Source organism: Artemia sp. Qi Xiang Cuo, chromosome 2 (genome assembly GCF_049724085.1).
Source record: "Artemia sp. Qi Xiang Cuo chromosome 2, ASM4972408v1, whole genome shotgun sequence".
Classification (NCBI taxonomy): domain Eukaryota; kingdom Metazoa; phylum Arthropoda; class Branchiopoda; order Anostraca; family Artemiidae; genus Artemia; species Artemia sp. Qi Xiang Cuo.
The window spans coordinates 30,270,208-30,287,249 of record NC_142795.1 but is presented as its reverse complement, the minus strand read 5'-3'; positions in this window follow the sequence as shown (position 1 = coordinate 30,287,249).

Genomic DNA, 17,042 nt, shown 5'->3' with positions numbered 1-17,042 from the left:
AGGTAAACCATAACCAAACACAACTGAAATATTCCAACTCTTGCATTTCAAAGAAGGAAATTCAAATGAACTTTGAAAAATCAAGAAAATGTAACTGCGACAAGGTAAACCACAACCAAACACTACTGAAATATTCCAACTCTTGCATTTCAACAAAGGAAATTCAAAATGAACTTTGAAAAATCAAGAAAATGTAACTTTGACAAGGTAAACCACAACCGAATGCTACTGAAATAGTCCAACTCTTGCATTTCAACAAAAGAAATTCAAATGAACTTTTGAAAATCAAGAAAATGTAACTGTGACAAGGTAAACCACATCCAAACACTACTGAAATAGTCCAACTCTTGCATTTCAAAGACAGAAATTCAAAATGAACTTTGAAAAATCAAGAAAATGTAACTGTGACAAGGTAAATCACATCCAAACACTACTGAAATATTCCAACTCTTGCATTTCAACAAAGGAAATTCAAAATGAGTTTTGAAAAATCAAGAAAATGTAACTGTGACAAGGTAAACCACAACCAAACACTACTGAAATATTCCAACTTTTGCATTTCAACAAAGAAAATTCAAAATGAGCGTTGAAAAATCAAGAAAATGTAACTTTGACAAGGTAAACCACAACCGAACTCTACTGAAATATTCCAACTCTTGCATTTCAACAAAAGAAATTCAAAATGAACTTTGAAAAATCAAGAAAATGTAACTGTGACAAGGTAAACCACGACCAAACACTACTGAAATATTCCAACTCTTGCATTTCAACGAAAGAAATTCAAAATGAACTTTGAAAAATCAAGAAAATGTAATTGCGAAAAGGTAAACCACAACCAAACACTACTGAAATATTCCAACTCTTGCATTTCAATGAAAGAAATTCAGAATGAACTTTGAAAAATCAAGAAAATGTAACTGTGACATGTTAAACCACAACCGAACTCTCCTGAAATTTTCAAACTCTTGCATTTCAACGAAAGAAATTCAGAATGAACTTTGAAAAATCAAGAAAATGTAACTGTGACAAGGTAAACCACAACCAAACACTACTGGGATGGGCTTTGGGGTCCGGAGATGGCATTTGGGAGTCTGGGTGGGCCTTTGGGGCGCCGGGGGACCGGTGGATGGCCTTTGGGGCATCGGTGGCCCTTTGGGAGCCCCGGGGACCTTTGAGGACCTTGGGAGGGCATTTGGGGCTGTGGGGGGCCGGTGGCGGGCCTTTGGGGGGCCGGGGGTGGGCCTTTGGGTCACAGGGAGGGCCTTTGGGGCACAGGGAGGGCCTTTGGGGCACAGGGAGGGCCTTTGGGGCACAGGGAGGGCCTGTGGGGCACAGAGAGGGCAGTTGAGGGCTTGGGGGACATTTGGGGAACGGTGGAGGGCCTTTGGGATCCCGTTGGTCCTTCGGGAGCTCGATGGGTCTTTGGGGGGCCCGGGGATGGCCTTTGGGGGTCTGGGTGGGCCTTGGGGGGCTCCGGGGGCCCTTGGAGCGCTAGGGGGGCCTTGGGGGCCCGGGGGGCTTCCTTCGGGGCACAGGGAGGGCAGTTGAGGGCCTGGGGGACCTTTGGGGACTAGTGGAGGGCCTTTGGGATCCCGTTGGGCCTTCGGGAGCTCGATGGGCCTTTGGGGGACCCGAGGATGGCTTTGCGGGGTCTGGGTGGACCTTTGAGGACCGGGGGCTTCCTTCGGGGTTTGGGTGGGGTATGAGAAGCCTTTGGGGTTGGGGTAGAGGACCTCACAACACTGTTAAAATACAACTTGTGTATTATAACGACCACACTCAAAACCTCTTCCAAAATCTCTTCAAAAATCACCTTTTAAAATGTCTCTAGCTGTTTCGCCAAAATACTTCCATAAAATAGCTAAAACGGTTTCGCCAAAATTAACCCTAAACGGAATTTCGGCATGTTCCTTTTGTTTGGCATCTCTGCGCCAATGCATTTCAAATTATTTGGAAACCTTTTCGCGCGCTAAGATCAATCCGTCTGCTCGGAAACGATTCTCTTGTTAGAAACAACAAATTAATTTCGCTTTCGTGACTCAATTCTCTATAGAACAACAAATTAATTCCCCTTTTGTGCCAATCAATCAATCATGACATCATGTGTGATCTAACTGTTTCTCGGTGACAATTCTCTTTGGAAATGCAAGGACATTAATTAACTTGACGTCATCTGTCAGACATTAATTAACTGTTTCCCGGAACCTCATAACATCTGGCTCGAATATCAACAACAAATATTATTTTTGGATCATAACATCTTGCTCGAACAGTAAGTAAGTTGAATTAACTTTGCCTCGAACAACAACAACATTGATCACATTAACCAAGTGGTCTCCCTAATGACTGTTCAAAACAACAACAACATTGACCTGGGCATTTGGCCTTGAAAACAACAAAAACATTGACCTTGACATTCGCTAAGAGCGTGCCAAAAACACACCTGGAGAAAGAGGTCATTGACCGATTACGCAATCATTCTCCCTAATGACTCTATGCCCTTATTTGGTGTGCCGTCAGTATTCTATGCCCATATATGGTGTGCAAGTAGGAGTAGCACCCCCCTTTCTACTGTTGTATATTTTTTCCTATGATTGTTTATTTAATTTCTGTTCGTTTTGGGTTTCATTTATTCTTTAATAGTAATTTCTGGTCGTTTTGTGTTTGAATTTTAACATGTATTTTTATATCCTGATCTTAAGTTTAAAATGGCCATTAATTTTATTTGAAAAATTTAATTTTAGGAAATTTCTTTTTAATTAATTTTTCTTCGGTTTTGATTGCAAAATATTTTCAAGTTTTTATGGCATGGGGGGGGGAGGTGCTTACTGTCCGATTATTCTTGACTTTAAAAAACGGATCTAGAACTTTCAATTTAAATCGAAAGAGGCTTTTTCCAAAGTCTATACGATTACCTCATTGATAAAAACCTTATATATGAACATTAGACAGCTTGCATAACTTGTGGACAGCGATTGACAACAATGAATGGATTGAAAAAATAACTCCAATAAGGGGTATTTTAAAAGGTATATGTATCTGCTAAGCTTAAGTTTAAAATAGCCTTTACTTTTCTTTGAAAAACTTATTTGCGGAAAGTTTTTTTTTAATTAATTTTTGCTTGTTTTTGATTGCAAAAAATTTCAAGTTTTTAAAAATTACTATTTCAAAATCAAACTTTAAATAAAATCAAATCTTCATCAAAGCATCAAAACTGGTATCAAAGTAACAATATCAAAGTGAAAAAAGTTTGCCCCCTTTGAAATGAGGCCCCTTTGAAGTTAATACGACGACCTCTCCTATGTGAAGTGCGCCTGGGAGAAAAATAAATTGAGTTTGGGGGAGGCTAGGTGCCATCCAATCCCTTTTTACTCTTAAAAATTGAATTGCAACTTTCAATTTTCAATCAAACGAGCCCTCTATGAAGTTTATACGAGCATCCCTACTATAACAATCATATATACCCCCAGGGCATATCTTAGACGCCTTTCCTCTGGCCCTGGGGGGCTGTGTCGACACCGGAGTTTTTGTTATCTAAACTTTGAACTATTTTTAACAACATTTCTATCTCAAAATTTTTATCTGATGCATTTAGGGCGTGGAGGGGGGGAGGAGGAGGCTAGTTCCTTCCGATCTCTTTTGACTCTTAAAAAGTGAATGAGAACTTTCAATTTCTAATCAAATGAACCCTCTCCGAAGTTTATACGAGCATCCCTTCCATAAAAACTATATATGCCCCCAAAACATTACTTACAACGCCCGCCTCCGGGCCATGGGGGCTGCGTCAACACAGGAGTTTTTCTTATCTGACCTTTGAATTATTTTTAATGAGATGGCTATTTTGAAAAATTTATAGGATAGGCTTGGGAAAAAGGGTGTCTGGGGGAAGGGGGCTTGTTGCCCTCAGATATCTTTTGACTCTTAAAAAGTGAACTAGAACTTTCAATTTCCAATCAAATGAGCCCTCTCTGAAGTTCATACAAGCGTTCCTTTCATATGAATCATATACACCCCTAGGACAACACTTACAGCGCCTACCCCCCGGGCCCTAGGGGGGGGGGGTGTTGATACCCGAGTTTTTGCTATCTAATTTTTGAACCATTAAAAAAAAATGGCTACCTCAAAATTTTTTGCGGATGGGTTTGGGAAAAAATAGCAGGGGGGGCTAGTTGCCCTTAAATCTCTTGACTCTTAATAAGTGAACTAGAACCTTAAGTTTCCAGTCAAATGAGCCCTTTATGAAGTTTACACGAGCATCCCTTTCATAAGAACCATACATGCCCTTAGGGCATAACTTAGAACGCCTTCTCCCGGGCCCTGGGAGGTTGTATTGGCACCGTAGTTTTTCTTATCCGACCTTTGAACTGTTTTTTTTTTAACAAAATGTCTATCTAAAAATTTTCATCAGATGGGTTTGGAAAAAGAAGGCAGGGGGGGGGGCTAGTTGCCCTCCAATATCTTTTGACACTTAAAAAGTGAACTAGAACTTTCAATTTCCAATCAAATGAACCCTCTCTGAAGTTTATACGAGCACTCCTTCCATAAGAACCATATATGCCCCAGGGTATAATTTATAACCCTTGTCCTCAAGACCATGGGGGGGGGGGGGAGTGTCATACTAAAAGATATAATTTCCAGAACTTTCAACTACGTTGAACAAAATGGCTATCTCAAAATTTTGATGACCTGTGTTTCGAGAAATTGTGGGCGTGGAAGGGGTGTCAGTTGCCTTCCAATCACTTTCGACTATTAAAAAGGGCTCTAACCCTTTGAATTTCCAATCGAAAGAACCGTTTTTGAAGTTTCTATAAAAAAGCTTTCTATAAAAAGCTTATATGCCCCAGGGCTTAACTTACAACCCTTGCCCTGAGGGCTGTGGGGGAGTGTCCTTTAATGTGCCCTTATTAAAAAGGGCACAAGCCACTCCAATTTGCAATTGAATTAGCCATTTTCGAGGTTTCTACGACAACTTCTTCGATACGAAGAGCCCAGGTCTAAAGGAAAAAAAAAATAGATAATACATTGTGCCAACATCGTTCTTATATGCCCCCAGGGCATAACTTAAAACCCTTGCCCTGAGGGTTGTGGGGGAGTGTCCTCCTCAAAAACATATTTTCCATCTGGAAACCAGCTACGCTGAACAAAGTAGCTATCTCGAAATTTTGATTGAATGTGTTTGGGGAAATGGTGGGCGTGGAAGGGGTGTTAGCTGCCTTCCAATCACTTTCGATTATTAAAAAGGGCACTAGCCATTCCAGTTTCCAATCGAATGAGCCCTTTTTGAAGTTTCGACGACAATTCCTTCGATACGAAGTGCCCTGGTATGGAAAAAGAAGAAAAAAAATACTAATGATACATTGTGCTAACATCGTTCTTTACATAGGCAGCGCGATTGCGCTGCCTGTGATTATTTATTACTTTTTTTCCAAGAAGCACTTCATATGAAAGAGGTTGTCATAAAAACTTCAAAGGGGGTTCATTCGATTGCAAATCGAGATTTCTGGTGCCCTTTTTAAGGGTCAAAAGTGATTGGAAGGCAACTAACACGCCTTCCACGCCCACCATTTCCCCAAACACATCCAATCAAAATTTTGTATAGCCATTGGGTTCTACGTAGTTGATTTCCAGATAGAAATTATGTTTTTGAGGAGGACACTCCCCCACAGCCATCGGGGCAAGAGTTGTAAGTTATGCCCTTGGGGCATATAAGGCTTTACAGAAATCTTTGTCGTAAAAACTTCAAAAAAAACTCATTCGATTGGAAATTCAAAGGGCTAGTGCCCTTTTTAACAGCCGACAATGATTGGAGGGCAACTAATCCCCCCTCACGCCCACTTTTTTCTCAAACACATCCAATCAAAATTTTGAGATAACCATTTTGTCAAACGTAGTTGAAAGTTCTGGAAATTAGGTCTTTGAGGATGACACCCCTCCCCCACAGTCCTCAGGGCAAGGGGTGTAACTTATGCCCTGGGGGCGTATAAGGTTTTTATAGAACATGTTGTCGTAGAAACTTCAAAAAGGGCTCATTCGATTGGAAATTGAAATGGCTAGTGGCTTTGTAATAGTCGAAAGTGACTGGAAGGCAACTAACAGCCCTTACACACCCACCAAGTCCCCAAACACACCCAATCAAAATTTTTAGATAGCCATTTTGTTCAACGTAGTTGAAAGTTATGGAAATTATACCTTTGAGCAGGACACTCCCCCCACAGTCTTCAGGGCAAGGGTTGCAAGTTAGGCCCTGGGGGCATATAAGGTTTTTATTTAAGTCATTGTCATAGACACTTGAAAAAGAGGTCATTCGATTGAAAATTCAAAGGACTAGTGCCATTTTTAATGGTCAAAAGTGATTTGAGGGCAACTAACCCCACTCTCACGCCCACCTTTCCCCAAAACACATCCAATCAAAATTTTTAGATAGCAATTTTATTCAACGTAGTTGAAAGTTATGTAAATTAGGTCTTTAAGGATGACAACCCCTCCCCCCACAGCCCTCAGGGCAAGGGTTTTAAGTTATGCCCTGGGGTCATATGAGGTTTTTATAGAAAGCGATGTTGTAGAAACTCAAAAAGGGGCTCATTCAATTTGAAATTGAAAGGGCTAGTGCGCTATTTAATAGTCGAAAGTGATTGAAGGGCAACTAACCCCCTCTGAGCCCCCAGAGCAAAGGTTGTAAGCTATGCCCTGGGGGCATATAAGGTTCTTATAAATAGAGTTATTGTAAAACTTAAAAAGGGGCTCATTCAATTTGAAATTGAGAGGGCTAGTGTCCTTTCTAATAGTCAAAAGTGATTGGAGGGTAACTAACCCCCCTCTCACGCCCACCATGCCTCCGAACAGATCCAATCAAAATTTTCATATAGCCATTTTGTTTAACGTAGTAGAAAGTTCTGGAAATTAGGTCTTTGAGGATGACACCCCCCCCCAGCCCTCATTGCAAGGGTTGTAAGTTATGACCTGGGACATATACGGTTTTAATTGAAAGCGTTGTCGTAGAAACTTCAAAAGGGCCACATTTGATTGGAAATTGAAAGGGCTAGTGCCTTTTTTAATATTTGAAAGTGATTGGAGAGCGACTAACGCCCCTCTCATGCCCACCATTTCCCCAAACACATCCAATCAAAATTTTGAGATAGCCGTTTTGTTTAACATAGTTGAAAGTTCTGGAAATTAGGTCTTAGAGGATGACAACCACCCTAACAGCTCTTAGAGTTAGGGTTGTAATTTCTTCCCTGGGGTTATATAAGGTATTTATAGAAAGACTTGTCATAGAAACTCAAAAAGGGCTCATTCGATTGTAAATCGGAAGGCCTAGTGCCCTTTTTAATAGTCGAAAGTGATTGGAAGGCTTGACATTAATATTGTACAGATCGATGTGGATACAATGTATTATTTTTGGTTGTTGTTGTTGTTTTTGTTTAGACCAGGGCACTTTGTGTTGAAGGATTGGTCGTAGGAACTTCGAAAAGGACTCATTCGATGAAAAATAGAAAAGGCTAATGCCCTTTTTAATAGTCTAAAGTGATTGGAGGGAAACTAATTCGACTCTCAAACCCACCTTTCTATTTGCCCATTACGTTTAAAAACTAAATGTTGCCTTAAGATTAAATCAGAATGCACTGTGTTAATGCTAATTCCCAAAAAGGCATCTCAGCAGTATCCCAAGAACGACTAAGGGTATTATGTTCAAACTTTCGGGGCTACTTCTGTTCTTAACATTTAACTAAATCAAAATAGCGTAAGTGTATCCAAGCTATCAAAATAAGTAAAAAAAAATTTTTATGAATGGTATCAAGTTTTCCATTTCAGGTCAAGTAGAGGGGGTATGAAACTAAATTAAACACTACTATTTGTGTCCAGATTTTTAAACTAGCAGGCCAAAATATGAAGTCTTAAAAAAACGAAAAGATTTAAAGTATTATTTTTTATTTCCCTGAAAAGAGTGTGTCAATTTGAAACGAACAGAAATTAATTAAAAAAACTTTTTCCACAAAATAAGTTTTTCAAAGAAAAGTAAAGAACTCCATTAAACAAAAAATGAGCAAAAATAAAATCAAATAATCTGCCAAGCGTGAAACTACCACAAATCAGCATCAATAAATAGATGAAACCCAAAACGAACATAATTTGCACTTTACTGAAAAAAATACCATTGAATATACATTGTCAGTTTGATATACATATTAACAATAAATAACCGAGTCGAACTCAAAAGGAGCAGAAATTAACATAAGTTGGGCTCAAAACCCCTATGCCTTCCCAAGGCCAGAACATAATTTTCACTTTACTGAAAAAAATACCATTGAATATACATTGTCAGTTTGATATACATATTAATTAAAAAAGAACTTTTCCACAAAATAAGTTTTTTAAAGAAAAGTAAAGAACTCCATTAAACAAATAATGAGCAAAAATAAAATCAAATAATCTACCAAGCGTGAAACCACCACAAATCAGCATCGATAAATAGATGAAACCCAAAACGAACAGAAATTACAATAATTAACCGAGCCATACTCAAAACAAGCAGAAATTAACATAAGTTGGGAACAAAACCCCTATGTCTTCACAAGGCCAGAACAAAATTTACACTTTACTGAAAAAATACAAATGAATGTGCATTGTCAGTTTAATATACATATATTGATATTTAGTAATCAAAATTTTAATATTATTTGATTTACTAAAGTTATAAAGGTAAAAATATTTATATTTTTGTCAGTAAAGTGCAAATTTTATTCCGGCCTTGGGAAGGCATAGGGGTTTTGTGCCCAACTTCTGTTAATTTCTGCTCGTTTCGAGTTTGACTTGGTTTTTTATTGTAATTACTGCCCGTTTTGGGTTTCATGTATTTATCGATGCTGATTTATGGTATTTCCACGCTTGGTAGACTATTTGATTTTTATTTTTTCTCATTTTTTTGTTTAGTGGAATTCTTTACTTTTCTTTGAAAGATCTGTCTTTTGGAAAAGGTTTCTGCAAATAATTTCTGTTCGTTTTATATTGAAATCGTCTTTTCAGAGGAAAAGAAAATAATACTTTAAATCTTTTCGTTTTTTAAGACTGTATAGTTTGGCCTGCTATTTGTATGCTGGAGAAAAATTTTCAGCAATTTTTAACAACATACACCCTTTTATAAATCTGGACACAAAAAGTGCTGTTTAATTTAGTTTCATGCCTCCTCTAGTTGACCTGAAATAAAAAACTTGATACCATTCGCAAAAAAATCTGTTTACTTTCTTTGATACCTTGGATACACTTACGCAATCTTGATTTGATTAAATTTTAAGAGCAGAAGTATCCCCGAAAGTTTGAACATAATACCCTCAGTCGTTCTTGGGATACTGCTGAGATGCCTTATTGGGAATTAGCATTAACACAGTGCATTTTGATTTAATCTTAAGGCAACATTTAGTTTTTAAACATAATGGACAAATGGGAGGGTGGGCGTGGGAAGGCGGGAGCGGGATGGGGACTAGTTGCCCTCCAATCACTTTCGACTTTTAAAAAGGGCATCAGCCCTTTCTATTTCCAATCGAATGAGCCCTTTTCGAAGTTCTCACAACAACTCCTTCGATACGGAGTGCCCTGGTCTAAACAACAACAACAACAAAAAATATTACTAATCACTTTCGGCTATTAAAAGGGTACTAGCCCTTTGCATTTCAAATCGAATGAGCCCTTTTTGAAGTTACTACGACAAAGATTTCAATAAAAACCTTATATGCCCCCAGGGTATAGCTTACAACCCTTGCCCCGAGGGTTGTAGGGGAGTTTCCTCCTCAAAAACATATTTTCTATCTGGAAATCAACCACGCTGAACAAAATGGCTATCTGAAAATTTTTAATGGATGTGTTTGGGGGAATGATGGGCGTCGGAGGAGGGTTTTTTGCACTCCAATCACTTTTGACTATTAAAAAGGGCACTAGTCCATTGAATTTCAAATCGAATTAGCTTTTTTTGAAGTCTCTACGACAAAGATTTCAATTAGAAACCTTATATGCCCTCAGGGCATAACTTATAATCCTTGCCCTGAGGGCTGTGGGGGAGTATCCTGTTCAAAAACCTATTTTCTACCTGAAATCAACTACGCTGAACAAAATGGTTATCTCAAAATTTTTATTGGATGTGTTTGGGGGAATGATGGGCGTGAGAGGGCGTTAGTTGCCCTCAAATCACTTTCGACTATTGAAAAGGGCACTAGTCCTTTGAATTTCAAATCGAATTAGCTTTTTTTGAAGTCTCTACGACAAATATTTAAATAAAAACCTTATATCCCACTAGGGCATAACTTATAATCCTTGCCCTGAGGGCTGTGGGGGAGTATCCTCCTCAAAAGCATATTTTCTATCTGGAAATCAACTACGCTGAACAAAATAGCTATCTCAAAATTTTTATTGAATGTGTTTGGGGGAATGATGGACGTTATGAGGGGGCTATTAGCCCTCCAATCACTTTCGACTATTAAAAAGGGCATTAGCCCTTTGAATTTCCAATCGAATTAACTTTTTTTGAAGTTTCTACGACAACACCTTCTATAAAAACCTTATATGCCCCCAGGACATAACTTAAAACCCTCGCCCTGAGGGATATTGGGGAGTGTCCTCCTCGAAAACATATTTTCTATCTGGAAATCAACTACGCTGAACAAAATGGCTATCTCAAAATTTTTATTGGATGTGTTTGGGGGAATTATGGGCCTGAGAGGGGGGTTAGTTGCCCTCAAATTACTTTCGACTATTAAAAAGGGCACTAGTCCTTTGAATTTCAAATTGAATTAGCTTTTTTTGAAGTCTCTGCGACAAAGATTTCAGTAAAAACCTTATATGCCCCCAGGGCATAACTTATAATCCTTGCACTGAGTGCTTTGGGGGAGTATCCTGTTCAAAAACATATTTTCTATCTGGAAATCAACTACGCTGAACAAAATGGGTATCTCAAAATTTTTATTGGATGTGTTTGGGGGAATGATGGGCGTGAGAGGGGGTTAATTGCCCTCAAATCACTTTCGACTATTGAAAAGGGCACTAGTCCTTTGAATTTCAAATCGAATTAGCTTTTTTTGAAGCTCTACGACAAAGATTTCAATAAAAACCTTACATGCCACTAGGGTATAACTTATAATCCTTGCCCTAAGGGCTGTGGGGGAGTATCCTCCTCAAAAGCATATTTTCTATCTGGAAATCAACTACGCTGAACAAAATGGCTATCTCAAAATTTTTATTGGATGTGTTTGGGGGAATGATGGACGTTAGAGGGGGGCTATTAGCACTCCAATCACTTCCAACTATTAAAAAGGGCATTAGCCCTTTGAATTTCCAATCGAATTAGCTTTTTTTGAAGTTTCTACGGCAACGCCTTCTATAAAAACCTTATATGCCCCCAGGGCATAACTTAAAACCCTTGCCCTGAGGGAATTGGGGGAGTGTACTCCTCAAAAACATATTTTCTATCTGGAAATCAACTACGCTGAACAAAATGGCTATCTCAAAATTTTTATTGGATGTGTTTGGGGGAATGATGGGTGCGGGGGTGGGATAGTTGCCCTCCAATCACTTTCGACTATTAAAAAGGGTATTATTCTTTTGAATTTCCAATCGAATGAGCTTTTATTGAAGTTTCTTCGACAATGCTTTCTATAAAAACCTTATATACCCCCAGGGCATAACTTAAAACCCTTGCCCTGAGGGATGTGGGGGAGTGCCCCCCTCAAAAACATATTTTCTATCAGGAAATCAACTATGCTGAACAAAATGGCTATCTAAAAATTTTGATTGGATGTGTTTGGGGGAATGAAGGGCGTGGGTGGGGGCTAGTTGTCCTCCAATCACTTTCGACTATTAAACAGGGTACTAGCCCTTTGAATTTCCAATCGAATGAGCCTGTTTTGAAGTTTGAGGTTGTGGGGGAGTGTCCTCCTCAAAAACATATTTTGTATCTGGAAATCAAGTACGCTGAACAAAATGACTATCGAAACATTTCATTTGGATGTGTTGTTGGAAATGATGGGTTTGGGGGGAGGGCTAGCTGCCTTCGCATGACTTTGACTATTAAAAAGGATACTAGACACTCCAACTTCCAATCGAATGAGACCTTTTTGAAGTTTTTGCAGCAACTCCTTCGATACGAAGTGCCCGGGTATAGAGAACCAAAAAACAACATATTTTACCCACGTCGTTCTTTACTTAGGCAGCGCTAGTGCGCTGCCTATGATACTGATTTTTAGTAATCAAATCGGTAATATTATTGGATTTATTATAGTTATAAATCATAAACAATAAGTAGAACAACAGGGAAATTTTTATACAAGACAGTGGCTTTTTATACAAGTTCCACTGTCTTGTATAAAAATTTCCCTGTTGTTCTACTTATTGTTTATGATGGAAAGGCAGTGTGGTCTTCGTCGCTAATTAAAATTATAAAAGTAAAACATTTATATTTTTTCAGTAAAGTGCAAATTATGTTCTGGCCTTGGGAAGGCATAGGGGTTTGAGCCCAACTTATGTTAATTTCTGTTAGTTTTGGGTTTCATTTATTTATCGATGCTGATTTATGGTACTTTCGATGGTACTTTCGATTACGATGCTGATTATGGTGCTGATTATGGTACTTTGGTAGATTGTTTGATTTTATTTTTGCTCATTTTTGTTTAATGGAGTTCTTTACTCTTCGTTGAAAAACTTATTTTGTGGAAAAAGTTTTCTTTTTAAATAATAATAAATGAAAAGGCTAACGCTCTGCATTGCTACACTAATTGTTCTGGTTTTGTTATTTCCTTCATGTTCCTACTCGAGGTCATGTTTAAAGCAAAGGTTCTTGTAAAAAAAAAAGCTGAAAAGAGAACAAGACAATCTGACTACTGCAAACAAAAAACTCTAGGCAAGACCTAGTATCTTAGATAATATCCTCCAAGACAAGCCTTAGATAGAGGAGCACGCCTCAGACTAGGGTATCAAAAGCAGTAGGTTTAGGATTTGGGTTAATGTCAAAAGACAAGCTCTGAAATAAGGACCGCTCCAGACGTCTGCCACCTCATTATTCGAAGACTATTCTTAATTATGAAGCAGGCTAATTGGATGACTATCTATTCCTACAAAGGAACTCGTTGATGTCCGCAGAATATTAAAAGTGAATAGCCTGGATGATGGAATCCACAATAAACTCTTCTTTATATCCAACATACAGAACTCTTTTAGGGAAAATTGACCATGGTTATGAAATCCCTTTTGTAATAACCAAGCTGTTTATTGGGAAAGGCCTAGATCATGTAGAACTCATGTTAGAGGCAAAGTTTCCGAATACTTATTGGCCTGGACTGAGGTTTTAAGCAGTCAAGTCATTGATCGCACTTTTTGTAGGTCCTATTCGAAAAGATGTATGTTGTCAAGTTGATATTCCCAATCCTGTTCGATAATTGCAACCACAATAGTAACAAATTTCCGCAATCTGATTCTGCTTAGGACAGATTTGCGTTCGACAATGGAAGACCAGCGTAAGGATTACTCCCCTCATGATATACTGCGAGACTTAATAGCTAAGCGGGAAATTTAATAGCTTGGCATTAAAAGGTGATATAAATTTTAATTTCACTAAGAATATAAAGACTGGTTAGAATGATAGGATACTGAGAAAAGGTTATTGGTTTACCAAATAATAGATTAGTAAATGCAACTTATCTGGAGGTGTTGCAGGTTCATGGGCTTCCCTTATATTATCTGGAGGTGTTGCAGGTTCATGGGCTTCCCTTACAAGATCAATTTTAAATAATTGCTGTTAACAGATGCTTGGAATGAAGGAGAGGGGATAGGACTGGAGGAAGAAAATATAGCAAAATTAGTAAAAAGTGTGTTGGAGGACCAAGAAAATCAGAAAAAGTAGCGTGAACTCGCAGCTTTGGCGTCTTTTAGAGTGTATTGGCAATAGAAAGAAACCTGGGGACATGTTTATTAATTTTCCACCTGAAGGGTGGGGGGGGGGGGAGAATTTTCCGCAGGGAGGGGGAATTTTCCACTGTGTATTTTAAGACTGATTCTTTTCTAAAGTTAAATAGCCATCCCTTCCATAAAAACCTCAAATACCTCCTGGGCATAACTTACAATCCTTGTCCCTAATGTCTGGGATTTGTTTCAACCTCAAAAGCCTTGTTATATGATATTTAGACAATTTCGAATAGAATAGCTATCTCAAATTTTCTACTAGATGCATTTAGGGACAATACGTGTTTCTGTGTGTGTGTGTGTGGGGAGGGAGGGTAGCTGCCCTCTGATCAATTTAACTCTTAAAAAGAGCACTAGAGCGTCTGATTACCTATCTAATGTGCTCCCTCCGAAGTTTATATGACCATGCTTTCTATAAAAACCTTGTGTGCCCCCAGGGCTTAAATTAAGACCCATGCCCTGGAGCCTGGAGGGACGTTCTTTCTGCAAAGACATAGCCTTAATGCATCTGAAATGCTTAGCGTAAAATGACTGACTCAAAATTTCAGTTGGATGTATATTGGTATATTGAAGGAGTGGGTGGGGGGGGGGGGGTATTTGCCCTCTACTACTACTATTACTACTAACAACTCACCACAGCACCAGGTCGTCTTAGGCCAACACAGCTACGCACGCTCCTCCTCCATCCCAATCTATTCAAAGCCTCCCTTTTTACACCCTCCCAGGAAGTTCCCATTTTAAATCTTTCTTTATGACGTCCTTCCACCCCAGAGGAGGACGACCGCTTTCCCTCTGATCACTTTCAACTAATATAAGAGGCACTAGTCCTCTCAATATCCAGTCGAAAGAGCCCTTTTTGAAGCTTCTACGACAAAACTTTCTATAAAAACCATATATACCCGAAGGGCATAACTTACGACCCTTGTCCTGAAGGCTATGGGGGTAGGGTTGTCATCCTCAGAGGCATAATTTCCAAACCTTACAACTACTTTGAACAAAATAGCCATATCAAAATGTTGATTGAAAATGTTTGGGGAAGTGGTGGGCGTGGGGGAAGGGGGTGATTCTCCCTTCGATTACTTTCGGCTACTAAGAAGGGCAATAGCCCTCTCAATTTCTAATCGAATGAGCCCTTTTTGAAGTGTTTACAACAATGCTTTCTATAAAAACCTTATATGCCCCCAGGGTATGACTTAGAACCTTAGCCCTGGGGATTGTGGGAGGGGTTGTCATACTCAAAGACATAATTTCCAGACCCTTCAACTACGTTCAACAAAATGGCTATATCAAAGCGTTGATCGGAAGTGTTTGGGGAAATAATGGCCATGGGGGGGGGGATTTGCCCGCCGATCGCTTTTGACTATTGATAAGGGCACTAGCCTTCGCAATTCCCAATTGAATGAACCCTTTTAGAAGTGTCTATGACAACGCTTTCTATAAAAAAATCTTATATACCCCCAGGGCGTAACTTATAACCTTTACCCTGGGGGATGGGGGTTTTTCATCGTCAAAAACATAATTTCTAGACCTTTCAACTACGTTGAACACAATGGCTATCTTAAAATGTTGATTGAATGTGTTCGGGGAAATGTTGGGCGGGAGAGGGGGGTTAGTTGCCCTCTGATCACTTTCGACTATTAGAAAGAGCACTGACCGTTTCAATTTCCAATCGAATGCGCCCTTTTTGAAGATTCTACGACAAAATATTTCTATAAAAACCTTATGTCCCAAGGCATAACTTACAAACGTTACCCTGAGGGGTGTGGGGGGTTGTTATCATCAAAGACCTAATTGCCAGAACTTTAAACTACGTTGAAAAAAATACCTATCTCAAATAAATTATTCGATGTGTTTGGGGAACTGGTGGGCGTGAGAGGGGGGTTCGTTGTCCTTCAATCACTTTCGACAATTAAAAAGGGCACTAGCCCTTTCAATTTTTAATCAAACGAGCCCTTTTTGAAGTTTCTACAAGAACGCTTTCAATAAAAACCTTATATACCCCCAGGGATAACTTGAAGTCCTTACCCTGAGGGATGTGGGGGTTTGTCATCCTCAAAGACCTAATTTTCAGAACTTTCGACTACGTTGAAAAAAATACCTATCTCAAATAAATGATTCGATGTGTTTGGGGAAATGGTGGGCGTGAAAGGGGGATTAGTTGCCCACCAATCACTTTCGACTGTTAAAAAGGGTACTAGCCCTTTCAATTTCCAATCGATTGAGCCCTTTCTGAATTTTTTACGACAACCCTTTCTATATAAAACTTATATGTCCCCAGGACATAGCTCACACCCCGTAATCTCAGGGTTGTGGGGGGGGATCCTCAAAGACCTCAAGTGCCGGACTGTCAACAGCGGTGAACCAAATGACTATCTCAAGATTGTGATTGGATGTGTGTGGGGACATGTTGGGTGTGAGAGATGAGTTTGACTATTAAAATGGCATTAGCCCTTTCAATTTGCAGTAGACTGGGTCCACTTTCTATAAAAACCTTATATGCCCCCCGGGCATAACTTCCAACCCTTGCCCTGAGGGTTGTGTGGGGGGGCTCTCATCCTCAAAGACATAATTTTCAGAACTTTGAACTACGTTGAACACAATGGCTATCTCAAAATTTTGATTGGAAGTATTTGGGGAAATGGTGGGCGTGGGAGGGGTTAGTTGCACTCCGATCACTTTCGCCTATTAGAAATGATACTAGCCCTCTCAATTTCTAATCGAATGAGCCGTTTTTGCAGTTTCTACAACAACGCTTTCAATAAAATCCTTATATACCATCAGGGCATAACTTACAACCCTTGCCCTAAGGGCTTAAGGGGAGTTGTCATCTTCTAAGACCTTATTTCCAAAACTTTCAATTACGTTGAACAAAATGACTATCTCAAAATTTTGATTGGATGTGTTTGGGGAAATGCTGGGCATGAGAGCGTGGTTAGTTGTCCTCGCATCATTATTAACTATTAAAAATGGCAATAGCCTTTTCAATTTCTAATCATATAAGCCCTTTTTGAAGTTTCCACGACAACGCTTTCTATTAAAACCTTATATGCCCCCACGGCATAACTTACAACATTTGCCCTGAGGGCTGTGGGGGGAGTGTC